This window comes from Procambarus clarkii, chromosome 4, assembly GCF_040958095.1.
Source record: "Procambarus clarkii isolate CNS0578487 chromosome 4, FALCON_Pclarkii_2.0, whole genome shotgun sequence".
In the NCBI taxonomy this organism is placed as follows: domain Eukaryota; kingdom Metazoa; phylum Arthropoda; class Malacostraca; order Decapoda; family Cambaridae; genus Procambarus; species Procambarus clarkii.
In genome coordinates, this window is record NC_091153.1 from 54,200,890 (window position 1) to 54,214,730 (window position 13,841).

The window sequence follows — 13,841 nt, forward strand, 5'->3', positions numbered from 1 at the left end:
CTAATTATCTTTAATTAGCTACGAGTGCTTAATCACTCTGTCCGCAGACAGAGCTGATCAGTCCAACGAATTACGGAAGCTTAATTACAGCGCAATTGACTCCGATCACAGCAGACCGTCAACCCCTTACGTTAATTACTCAATTAACGACAGCTCGTTAAATCGTTAACACTACGTTAGTCTTCACTTGACAATTCCTCCACTGCGTGAACTTCTCTGTGACTGCTGCCTTTACACGTCCCTACGTTAATCATTAACACTTGTCTCTCTCTTGTTAACAATAACTCAACATATTACACCACCCTTGACTCCTTGCAAGTATTCAGTGAGTAATTCTCAATTAAGGTCAAACGGACCACTAATTACATCCCCATTGAGTTACGTTAACTAAGCCTACCCTAACTTGGTAGCTTCTCCACAGTCTGTGTCAAGAAAATTACGAGTGAGTGTTAATTACCCTAATTAACCCACTAATTACTGAGCCATTAATTAACTGTCACCAGGACCGATAATTAACCATCCATAAATACGTCTCACTCCGAACTGCCTAAGCAGGTCTCATCAAACACTGTGAATTCACGGGAAAGGAGTTAATTACCCTAATTAACAGGATGTGCCAATAATCCACTGTCCTCAGACAGGATATGATTAATACAACGATTTATGCTAGCTCCATGACCTCGCTTTACCGAGTCACCGGAGCTCTCCAATGCTAATTACTCCACTAATTAACATGAGCCACTAATTGCCCCTGAAAGGTAATTAGTCTCGAGCATATTAAATTAACACAAATACTGACAGACTCTGACAGAACCTCTCCCACTACGTGAATTCATGATGAGAAGGCTAATTACATAATTAGCTAGAGTGGTCAATTAACTGTCACATGGACAATTAATTGCTCCCGAGACGTATCTCATTATAGCTCAACACTGTTCTCACTTAACAGCCCTCACTCATTCCACAATACTAAGTGTGCACCCCTTATCCAGTTAATTACCCCTTAATTAACTCACTGAATCCTTAAGTCCTCAACATAACTTAAAGAACAAAGTAACCCCAGCGTTACATAGGTCACACTATAATGGCATGCACCATGATGTCCGCACTACCCACATATAGTTGCAGCACTGCAACTCGCTAATTACTGTGCCCACACAATAAAAACACACGGTTGTGCAACACACACAAGTATACTAATATTACTGCCCCTCCTCTTTTACTTCTGGGACCTGATTGCAAAGGAATACTGTGAACACACACATACTTCAGCCAGGCAATTAACCCATCAATTGCCTGCTCTCATTAAGTACTGAAAATTCCCCTGAATAATCCTAGAGGTCCCTTACCCTCAACACAGTTCCTGGGGCAATAATATTGTATATTGATAACAACACTGCACCTACCTGCAACATAATGATGCCGTCAGCATACCCCACATGCTAATGACATCATTAGGCAATCAGTCAGCAATCACCTCTACTGACTACCACACAACACAGTACATAGACATGCAAATGAACACATAGAAATGGCCTTCACATACTCTCTGAAAATTATATCACCAAGTAATATGTACTAATTACACAGACTTCAGGGGTCCTCACTGACACTCCTGACTACCTCTAATGATTATAATTTTACCGTACTCTATGGCATTAATCCAGCCTGAACGATTATATAGAATCGACAGGCTGGATCACTTATATGGTAAATCTCTACACTGACTGGTTTACATACTCTAGTCAGTCTACTAACATACTACCATACAGCGTGGTCCCGTGTATAATCTCTATCTCCAGGTACCGCCCCTACCCGACACCTGGATTCCACTGACAGCTGCCCCCCAGCTGTTTTTTTCTAGCCTGGCGAGGCTCTGAGATAACTCTTACCGGGAACATCCACCGGTACTCATCACACTGTAATAGTACTCATTTCTACTCCTTTCTACTGCCATATTTTTCCTCATTACCAAAGTTACTACCACACTTAGCTTTTAGCTGACTTGCTCCTCATGCGTCGACAAGATGTGGCCCTAGGCTGTCCGGGAAAGTGGCCAAGGCATGTGGCCACAGCACCCCTCCCGAGCTGAGAGAGGGGGGTTTGGTGGCCTAGGGTGGCCGGCGTGCGGGTGGCCTGAGTGGCGCATGACGTCATAACCCCCACCGGCCGGGCTGGCGGGCGGGTGGACTGAGTGGCGCATGACGTCATAACCCCCACCGGCCGGGCTGGCGGGCGGGGTGGTGTTTGGCCTCCACCCGCGGGCGGGCGCGCACATGGGTGCCGCCAACAGGAGTACCCACGCGGCTGAGGAATCTCAACCTCATCACTCTAGAACCATGCCTTTGTTCTACACTGGGGTAACAATGGTTGGTGGCGTCCCCATACTGATGCAGCCTGGCGGAATGCAAAGTCCAACATGGGCCTGCAATATCACTTACGCGTACACTGCCCAACATCAATTGTCCATTGCCACTAGACAGGATACTCAGACCCGAGGGATGAGGGATCAATCTGATACACCACGAGGCTTCATGCCAGCCTGCCTCATGCGTTCACACAGTCAACTGTCTCTTAGCTTTTTACTGTTTCTTCCGTAAATCCCTGGCCCCAATTCACTTAATTAGGCCTTGACACAACCCCTGATGGCAGGAGTGCCCCCAATCGAGTAATTAGGACGACAGAAGCGATTAACAGGGGGTGGAGGCGGCAAGGGTGCCGCCCCCACCCAAACACCTCTTGCTTCCCTGGCCGCCCAATTCAAACTGAAGATTTCGCGGGCTAAGGGACACCAGATACCCATACCTACTCCCTACAATGCCTAGACCAATCAGCTTGGAGCCAGCACAGCTTCCTCATGCCGCTCCCAATCAGAATTGTTCGCGCCAAAACTAGGCTTGGACCACACGTGCGGGACCCAATCATATGCCTCCGTCACCCTCGGCGTCTTGTGACGTCACAAGGAGGAGGAGGCCTAAGGAGTGGCGTGATGTCTCCCATGTGGGGGGGAAGAGGCAGCACTCACCCCACTCTCCCCCCCACCTCTAACGGTTTTAGTCAAGTATCCTCTCACACTCACTCTCAACTCCCATCCTATTTCACAGAAACAGGAAAATCTGTGTAATTCTCTCTACAGAGCAATCACAGACTTCTAACTACTCTCAAGTGATAGTTCTTGACATAAGCTTTCATTCAACACCCAACAAGCATATGTTATTTTGAAAGCTTCAATTTCTAGAGTGTCTAGCCCAATCTAGAATCTAGGAAACTAGCTGAGGGATCTAGATCCCTCACAGTCTCTAATTAATGCCCTCATCAATCTGTCAGTTAGAACATTTTTCATCCATGACAGAAGTCTCCCTGTCACTCCGCCGGCATGTTCCAGGTTCCAGAACCGCCTCTTATGTGGGACTCTGTCAAAAGCCATTTTTTTTAGGTCCAGAGAGAGACAGTCAACCCAGGCACCATTTTCCTGTATTATCTCTGCGGCTCCATCTTAAAAATTTAGTAGATTTGTTACACAGGATCATCCGGTTCGAAAACCATTTTTTCTGTTCGTTATTAGGTCATTACTCTCGAGGTGTTCAATCCACATAGCTTTAACTATTTTTTCTAGTGTTTTGACTACCTCGCTTGTTAATGATACGGGTCAATAATTTATAGGATCCTCTCGACTATCATTTTCATAGATTGGTACTATGTTTGCCTTTTTCCATATATCTGCTAAGATTCCTGTGCACAAGAATTTCTGAAATATTAATTGGAGTGGAATGCTCAGCTCAGTTGCACATTCTCGCAGCAAGCCAACTGCTTTATTTCTTCCTAGCCCTTTGAGTATTTTTTTCACTTTGTCCTGAGATACCTACGGATGTACGGAATATCCCCTTCCCTCATTCTCGTGGCCTGCTTTACGTATTGATACATGAATGTCTCCAGAATGAGACTTACAAATCTGATTGTCGAAATGTTCTCCGTTCTTGCTTCGTACGCCTCCCATTCTATTGCTTTCAAGTTGAAGTCCCCGAGGACCAACGATCGTCATCGATCTTTATCTGTTTTTAATATAATCTCTCTCATAACCATCATGAGGCCCCACTCGTTTCTCATAGAGTTTCTCCTTTGTCCGTGTTTTTCTTGCTGGTGGAATGGGTGATCTGTGATGATCCAGAGGTCATAATAGTCGTGTCATGAGTGATCGCTTTCATTCTTACCAAAACAGAAGTGTTGTATTAAGATTTATCTGTTAAGTACCATGAGTCAGTTTTCACTCCTGTAAAGTTATCACTTCCTTCATATGAATGTTCTTGGTGTCACTGGAAATTAAAGCGTATACATGGTCTCTCGGGGTCACATGAGGTGAAGGTCTATATAATACTTGGTGAGTCTTGACTAATTAGGAAGAGTCACGGCCTCAGAGTGGGGTCTGCCGCTGGTGGCCGGACGGTCATCAGCACGAGCCCTATGATGAGATATTCTTCCTTTTTCATTTTTCAACCTATTAATAAAAATTCGAAACACAGGAAATCAATTAATAAGTAAACACGAGGAACTGCAACATGGTTCCATATTAAAAAAAATTCTCGTAATATTTTATATTGAAAAAGTATTTTTTCCTTTTCAATACCAAAGAAAAAGGTTGTAATAACACATACTGATGTTGAGAAAGATTATTACGAATGATAAGTCGACCAAGCCAGATCTCTGCTGAATTTAATGGAAGGTTCTGGAATCCCCTAACCGGAGCCCAAGCAGGGATTTACAGCCAACCCGACCACACTCTGGTCTTCCGTAATGACGTTCACACTCTTACAATAGACTCAGATCACAGTGAAATCAAAATGACGTGATATATCAATGAATATCATTTTGAGACAATGGAGTGACTTCAACTCCACAAGTCACTACATTAACCAATTTATTTCCGTTGATATATTACGCAATTGGGATTTTACTACAATGAAGGTTATTGTGGTGAACTTTAAGGGAGGGTTATTGTAGTAAATAATTTTGAAAGTTAATGTGGTGAATTATTATTAATAGTGTTAGTGGTAATTATTAAAAAAATTATTTTGAAGGGTTATTGTGGTGGATTAATTCCTAGAGTTATTTTGGTAGATTATTTTGGAGATTTATTTTGGAGGATTATTATGGAATGTTATTGTTATTGGTTATTATAACAGGTTGTTGTGGTGAATTATTACGATGAGTTATTGTTGTAAATTAATGAGGAGGGTTATTGTGGTTTAATATAATTGTGGACTATTATAGTGGCTAATTAGGAACGGTTAATGTGGGGAATTATTAAGAAAAGTTATTGTGGTGGATTATTGTTGATTGTTATTTTGGTGGATTACTGTTGATGGTTCTTTTGGTGAATTAATATGGAGAGTTATTGTGGAATATCATGAAGGAGGTTATTGTAAGAAATTATAATGGCGAGTTATTGTGGATGATTATTAAGAGGATTATTATATATCATAATTATGGATTTTATTGGGGTGAATTATTATGAGAAAAAAGGTTGGTGGATTATTATAGAGGGTTATTCTTGAGGCTTATTATGAACGGTAACTGTTGAAGGTTACTTTAGAGAGTTATTGTAGTGGATTCCATTGAAAGGTTATTGTGATGGATTATTATGGAGGATTATTCTCTTGTATTGTTTTGGAGGTTTCTTTGGTGGCTTGTTATAAAGGATTACTTTGGGGGATGGGGGTATTATTGAGGATTATAGTGGTGGATTATCAAAAAGGGTTATTGTTGAGAATTAATATGAACGTTTATTATTGTGGCTAATACTTGGAGAGTTATTTTTGTGATTATTGTGAAGGGCTATTTTGGTTGACTATTGTCGGAAGATTATTGTTGTGGATTATTAGGTACGTTTATTGTAGTAGATAATTATTGATGGTTATTATGTATAATTATTATGAACATTTATTGTGTTAGATTTTTATTTATAGTTATTGTGTTGAATTATTATTAAGACATTATTATGTCTTCAGATAACACAATTGTGTGCTCTGGAATTGGTAATCTGGAACCCGTTCAGCTCTCTTAAATCCTCATTTTGTACAAACACACTTTGGAACTGTTCATTTAGCATTTCACACATTTCTTTTTCCATTCTCAATTGTCCTGTTCCCCGTTCTCACTCTCTGGATTTTATCCTTTAAATGCAGCTTGCTTTTAATTAAATTTAAGAAATGCTTGGATCTGTTTTATATTTGTCCGCTATACCTATCTCAATGTTCTTTTCTACCTCCTCACCGCTGTGTAATTGCTCCTTTGTCCGTGTGTTGCTTGCTGGTGGGATGGGTGACCTGTGATGACCCAGAGGTCATAACAGTCGTGTCACGAGTGATCGCTTTCATTCTTACCAAAACAGAAGTGTTGTATTAAGATTTATCTGTTAAGTACCATTAGGGCAGTTTTCACTCCTGTAAGGTTAACACTTCCTTTATATGAATGTTCTTGGTGTCACTGGAACTTAAAGCGTATACATGGTCGCTCGGTGTCACTTGAGGTGAAGGTCCATATAATACCTGGCGAGTCTTGATTAATTAGGAAGAGTCACGGCCTCAGAGTGAGGTCTGCCGCCAGTGGCCGGACGGTCGTCAGGTCGAGCCCATGTTATTAGGTGTTGTTTCCTTTTCTTTTTTCAACCTATTAATATAAATTCCAAACACAGGAAATCAATTAATAAGTAAACACAAGGAGCTGCAACGTGGTTCCATATTATAAGGTTTTTCTCATAATATTTCATATGGAAAAAGGATTATTTTTTTCAATATCAAAGAAACGGGTTGCAATAACAGATAATGATGTTGAGAAAGATAATTACGAAAGATAATTACACCCAAGCCAGAACTCTACTGAATTTAATGGAAGGTTCTGTAGGCCTCAAACCAGAGCCCAACCAGAGTTTTACAGCCAACCCGACAACGCTCTGGCCTTCGGTAATGACTTTTACACTCTTTCAATAGACTCAGATCACAATGAAATCAAAATGAAGTGATATATCAATGAATATAATTTTAAGACAATGGAGTGACTTGAACTCCACAAGTCACTACATTACCCGAAAATTATTTCCATTGATATAAGATGCCATTGTAATTCAATTACAATGATGGTTATTGTGTTGAATTTTAAGAGAGGGTTATTGCAGTAAATAATTTTTAAAGTTAAAGTGGAGAATTATTATTAATAGTGTTAGTGGTAATTATTTAGATAACTATTTCAGAAGATTATTTTGAAGGGTTATTGTGGTGGATTAATTCCTAGAGTTATTGTGGTAGATTATTATGGAGGTTTATTTTGGTAAATTATTCTGGAAAGTTATTGTTATTGGTTATTATATCAGGTTGTTGAGGTGGATCATTATGGAGAGATATTGTTGTAGATTATTGAAGTGGGTTATTATGCTTTAATATAATTGAGGGTTATTGAAGAGACTTCTTAGGACAGGTTAATGTGGGGAATTATTATAGAGAGTTATTGTGGGGGATTATTGTTGATGGTTATTTTGGTGAATTAATATGGAGGGTTATTGAGAAATATCATGAAGGAGGTTATTGTAAGAAATTATTATTGTGAGTTATTGCGGTTGGTTATTATGGTGAGTTATTGTGGATAATTATTAAGTGGATTATTATTTTGCATAATTTTGGATTTTATTGGGGTGAATTATTATGAGGAAAAATTTTGGTGGATTATTATAGAGGGTTATTCTTGAGGCTTGTTATGAGCAGTAACTGTTGAAGATTACTATGAGAGGTTGTGTGGTGAATTCTTATGAAAGGATATTGCGATTGATTATTTTGGAGGATTATTCTCTTGTATTATTGTGGAGGAGGTTTGGAGCCTTATTATGAAGGATTACTTTGTTGGATTTTTATTGAGGGTTATAGTGCTGGATTATTATAAAGGGTTATAGTTGAGGATTACTATTGACGGGTATTATTGTGGCTTATATCTGGAGAGTTATTTGTGATTTTTAGGAGGGCTATTTTGGTTGAGTATTGCAAAGGGTTATTGTTGTGGATTATTAGGTACCTTTATTGTAGTAGAGAATTATTGATGGTTATTATGAATAATTATTATAGACATTTCTTGTGTAGGTTTTTTATTCAGAGTTATTGTGTTAGATTATTATTTTGAGTTATTGTGTTGGAATATTATTTAGAGTTATTGTATTGCATTATTATTTAGAGTTATTGTGTTGGATTATTACAAAACGTTATTTTGGTAGATTAATATGGAGTATTATTTTTGAGGGTTATTGTAGAGGGCTATTTTCCTGGATTATTAAGAAAAGTTATTTGCGTGGATAATTTACAAATGGAATGCATTTGGAAGTGATGTTGATTCCTGGTTGATACCTGGTTGATGGGGTTCTGGGAGTTCTTCTACTCCCCAAGCCCGGCCCGAGGCCAGGCTTGACTTGTGAGAGTTTGGTCCACCAGTCAGTTGCTTGGAGCGGCCCGCAGGCCCACATACCCACCACAGCCCGGTTGGTCCGGCACTCCTTGGAGGAATAAATCTAGTTTCCTCTTGAAAATGTCCACGGTTGTTCCGGCAATATTTCTTATGCTTGCTGGGAGGACGTTGAACCACCGCGGACCTCTGATGTTTATACAGTGTTCTCTGATTGTGCCTATGGCACCTCTGCTCTTCACTAGTTCTATTCTACATTTTCTTCCATATCGTTCACACCAATACGTTTTTATTTTACTGTGTAGATTTGGTACTTGGCCCTCCGGTATCTTCCAGGTGTATATTATTTGATATCTCTCTCGTCTTCATTCTAGTGAGTACATTTGGAGGGCTTTGAGACGATCCCAATAATTTAGGTGCTTTATTGCGTCTATGCGTGCCATATATGTTCTCTGTATTCCCTCTATTTCTGCAATCTCTCCTGCTCTGAAGGGGAAAGTGAGTACTGAGCAGTACTCAAGACGGGACAACACAAGTGACTTGAAGAGTACAACCATTGTGATGGGATCCCTGGATTTGAAAGTTCTCGTAATCCATCCTATCATTTTTCTGGCTGTCGCAATATTTGCTTGGTTATGCTCCTTAAACGTTAGGTCGTCAGACATTATTATTCCCAAATCCTTTACATGCTGTTTTCCTACTATGGGTACATTTGATTGTGTTTTGTACTTTGTATTATGTTTAAGGTCCTCATTTTTACCGTACCTGAGTACCTGGAATTTATCACTGTTAAACATCATGTTATTTTCTGATGCCCAGTTGAAAACTTTATTAATATCAGCTTGATGTTTTTCAATGTTCTCAGCCGAGGTAATTTTCATACTTATTTTTGTGTCATCTGCAAAGGATGATACGAAGCTGTGACTTGTATTTTTGTCAATATCTGATATGAGAATAAGGAAAAGCAGCGGTGCAAGGACTGTACCCTGAGGTACAGAGCTTTTCACTGCACTTGGACTAGATTTTATATGGTTGACCGTTACTCGCTGAGTCCTGTTTGACAGAAAACTGAGTATCCAGCGTCCTACTTTACCGGTTATTCCCATTGACTTCATTTTGTGTGCTATCAAGCCATGGTCACATTTATCGAAAGCCTTTGCGAAGTCCGTGTATATCACACCAGCATTCTGTTTTTCTTCTAATGCCACAGTGACTTTGTCGTAGTGCTCAAGTAGCTGTGAAAGGCACGATCTTCCCGCTCAAAATCCATGTTGGCCTGGGTTGTGAAGGTCATTGGTCTCCATGAAATTGGTGACCTGACTCCTAATCACTCTCTCAAATACTTTTATGATGTGCGATATTAGTGCAACTGGTCTATAATTTTTTGCCAATGCTTTGCTCCCTCCCTTGTGTAGAGGGGCTATGTCTGCTACTTTAAGTGCATCTGGTATCTCCCCCGTGTCCAAGCTCTTCCTCCACACTATACTGAGTGCCTGTGCTACCGGCACTTTGCATTTCTTTATAAATATTGAATTCCATGAGTCTGGACCTGGGGCCGAGTGCATGGGCATGTTTTCAATTTCTTTTTCAAAATTAAGTGCACTCGTGTTTATATCAGTTATATTTACAGGGGTTTGAATATCCCGCATAAAGAAATTGTCTGGATCTTCCACCTTCATGTTGTTTATTGGAGTGCTAAACATGTTCTCATACTGCTTTTTTAGGATTTCACTAATTTCTTTGTCATCCTCCATGTATGAACCTTCACTTGTACGAATAGGTCCAATACTGGCAGTGGTTTTTGCTTTTGATTTCGCATATGAGAAGAAATATTTTGGATTTTTTTTTATTTCCTGAATTACTTTCTGTTCTAACTGCCTTTCTGCAGTTTCATATGAGTGTTTCAATTTCCGCTCGATTTCTTCAATCTCCCTATTTAAATTATTCCTTCTTTGACGGGAAATTCGTGTCTGCAAAAGCAGTTCCGTTATTTTTTTCCTGCGTTTATAGTGTCGTCTGCGTTCTCTTTCTACGTTAGATCTCTTTCTGGCTTTCCTCAAAGGAACATGTTTCAGACAGACTTGATACGCTTCTGAAGCCAGTTTTTCTATTCCTTCTGTAGGACTTGTATTACTTAGAACAGTTCCCCATGGAATGTTTGTAAGTTCCCTGTTTATTATCTCCCAGTCCATCCTTTTATTATTAAAATTGAATTTACTGAATAACCCCTCTCGCTTTATCAACGTTTTAGGCCTATTCTGAGTATTGATGGTCGTTTGCACTTCAATGAGTTTGTGATCTGAGTATGTGGTATCTGATATCGTAATGTCTCTGATAATGTCTTCATTGTTCGTAAAGACCAGATCTAGAATTTTTTCATTTCTCGTTGGCTCCGATATCTGCTGATTGAGTGAAAATTTGTCACAGAATCTAAGTAGTTCTCTAATCTGTGGTTGGTTAGGTCCTGATAAATAGATGTGTTGGAGGCAGACTCCAAACAGAGTTACTAATGTAGATATTATGGAACCCAATAGGCCCACAAACATGTGAATCAGCTGATTGACAGTTGAGACGCGGGACCAAAGAGCAGATGCTCAATCCACCCGAATCACAACTAGGTAAGAACAATAGACAAGACCGCTTGTTTGTCAGACAAGAAGCTCCACAGAATAAATGACTATGTGATCACGTGGCTGTACGACAATTACTGTCCACGAGATATCTAAAACGTTTATAACTGATCCCTTAATAAAAAAGTAAATCCTTCGAATGTTGATTAATGGTAATATAAGTAAACGCTCACACGGGTGACCAGTGATGACCCAGAGGTCATAATCGTCATATCTCGAGTGATCACTTCATTATTACCATAACAGGAGTGTTGTATTAAGATTTCTCTTTTAAGTACCATGAGGACAGTTTTCACTCCTGTAAGGTTATCACTTTCTTCAGATGAATGTTCTTGGTGTCACTGGAAATTAAAGCGTATACATGGTCTCTCGGGGTCACTTGAGGTGAAGGTCTATATAATACTTGGTGAGTCTTGACTAATTAGGAAGAGTCACGGCCTCAGAGTGGGGTCTGCCGCCGGTGGCCGGACAGTCGTCAGCTCGAGCCCAAAAAACTTTATAATTCTTCCTTTTGTTTTGTTTTTCAACCTATGTCTGGAAACGTATTATAATGGATTACTATGGAATATTATTTTATTGGATTATTATGGAAGTTTATTGTGGTGAATTATTATTAGAATTGTATTATTATTGAAGGTGATTTTGGTAGATAATTGAAGTTGTTGTGGGAAATAAACATAGAGGGTTATCGTTCAGGGTTATTATGGAAGCTTATGGTTGAGGGTTATTATGTAGGGTTATTGTGATGGATTATTATGAATGAGTATTGTGCTTGTTTATTATTGAGGGTTATTTTGGTGATTTATTAAGGAAGAATATATTGGGTTATTATTATGGAGGGTGATTGTTGTGTGTTATTAGAGACGTGGTTCTTGCTTATTATTATTACGGAGGTATTTGTTGAGTATTATTATTATTATATAGGGTTAATGTTGTGGATTACTGTTAAGGGTTATTGTGAAGGATTAGTTTGATGATTATTCTTTTGGAAAATTATGGAGGATTATTACTATGGATTATTATCGAATGTTATTGTTAAGGATGATTATGAAAGGTTATTATTGAAGTTTATTATTAAATGTTAATGTTAAAGTTTATTATTAAAGGTTAATGTTGAAGTTAATTATTAAAGGTTAATGTTGAAGTTTATTATTAAATGTTAATGTTGAAGTTTATTATTAAAGGTTGTGAGAGAATGGTCTCTCAGGGTTCTCCCACAGCTGATTCGAATGGTTCATTTCAGTGCACAGTACACCTATCTTCGTGCACAAGCCCTATCTCTGTTAACCCTGGATAGTAAACTGGCATGTTGGGTATCTACAGAATGCCCACTTAACCAGGAATACGTTTATAATACAGAGGCCGCTGTATGTACAGGCAGGAAGTAGATACAGGGAAGTTACTTTCCATAGGGTCAGAGAGTACATTGGCTGGTGCCAGCGTGAGAGAAATGCCAGCGAGGCGACAGGGCAGAGTCTGACCTCTGGGGTCAGCCTCAACCGGCGAAATGGAGAATAACAACTGTGACGTGGTCGTGACGTGTTCATGACGTCACCTCTGCTACTGATCAGGGAACGATTAGTATGATTGGTTCGCGCTCATTTGCTGCAGTGCTATTGGTCAAATTGTAATCCTTTGTGTTCTGTCCCACGAGGAGCCCTGAGCCCCAGGCAAGAGCATTCACGTGAGGGAGCCCTTGCATAGAGGACGTGTCCTGTTCTGTCTATTGGTCAATAGATAGAATAACACCGTCTATTCCTCACCGTCAAGTTAAACTCAGCGTCTTTTCGATATACCAACACTCGCCCGGTATCGCGACTGTGACTATATTGTTCAGAAGCCTAGGTGACAAATCACAAGAGCGAAACAGACTGGTATCAGGTAACCCCTGGTGACAAGTGGAGATCGTCTGTGAGTGACCTAGACTGAACTAAGGCAGTGCCGCCGCCTAAGTAATCTGTGTGACTTACCACAGTGTACCTGCACGGTACCATATAATCATCCGCCACTCTGCCCCGAGCGTGTAGCCAGGCAGCCGCCACCCTCACTGTACTACGTGACGTCACCACCTTACTCACCGCCAGTGCCATCAAGTGTGTGTGTGTCTGGTGACATACAGCGCGCCCTCCTGCGAGTACCCCCGTGTCAAGTACGGTTTGTGGGAAAGCCTGTCGTCAATGGTCTCACGTCGTGACGAGCAGAACCAGCTGTCAGGTCACCTATGAGTTCTTGCATAAATGTGCCCGAGTGAGTGAGTTAATAAGAGTACCTGTAAGTACAAGATCTTGTCATTGTTTTATTGTACCTGTCTGTGTTGATCTGAGGTATCGACTACAGTTCTCACCTTCTCATACCTGGCACAAGTATAGATGAAGGCACTCGACGGTGTATGCATGTTTATCTGTGTGTTATCACGGCATTACACTCGTCTGTGAATGTGAGCTTCACATACACCACACATTTAGTATTGTGTGATATTATTATTGTGCATGTTATTGCCTGTCCCATTGACAGTGCCATTGAGTTTATTGCATATCATCGTTACCCGAGTATCCAGTTGGAAATCTTGTGATCCCTTTGCAAACCGAGAGTTAGGTTGCTGTGTTAATGATTGGCTGTCAATTGTGTTAAGTTAGGTGTTACTCCATGAGAGGATCCGAGACGATTAGCCAGACGTCAAGAGTCTCGCTAATGCAACCATAGCCTTTCTGACACCAATCTAAAGTAAATCAAGCACCCTTTGTATTAGTGGTTAAGTTAGTAAATAAACTA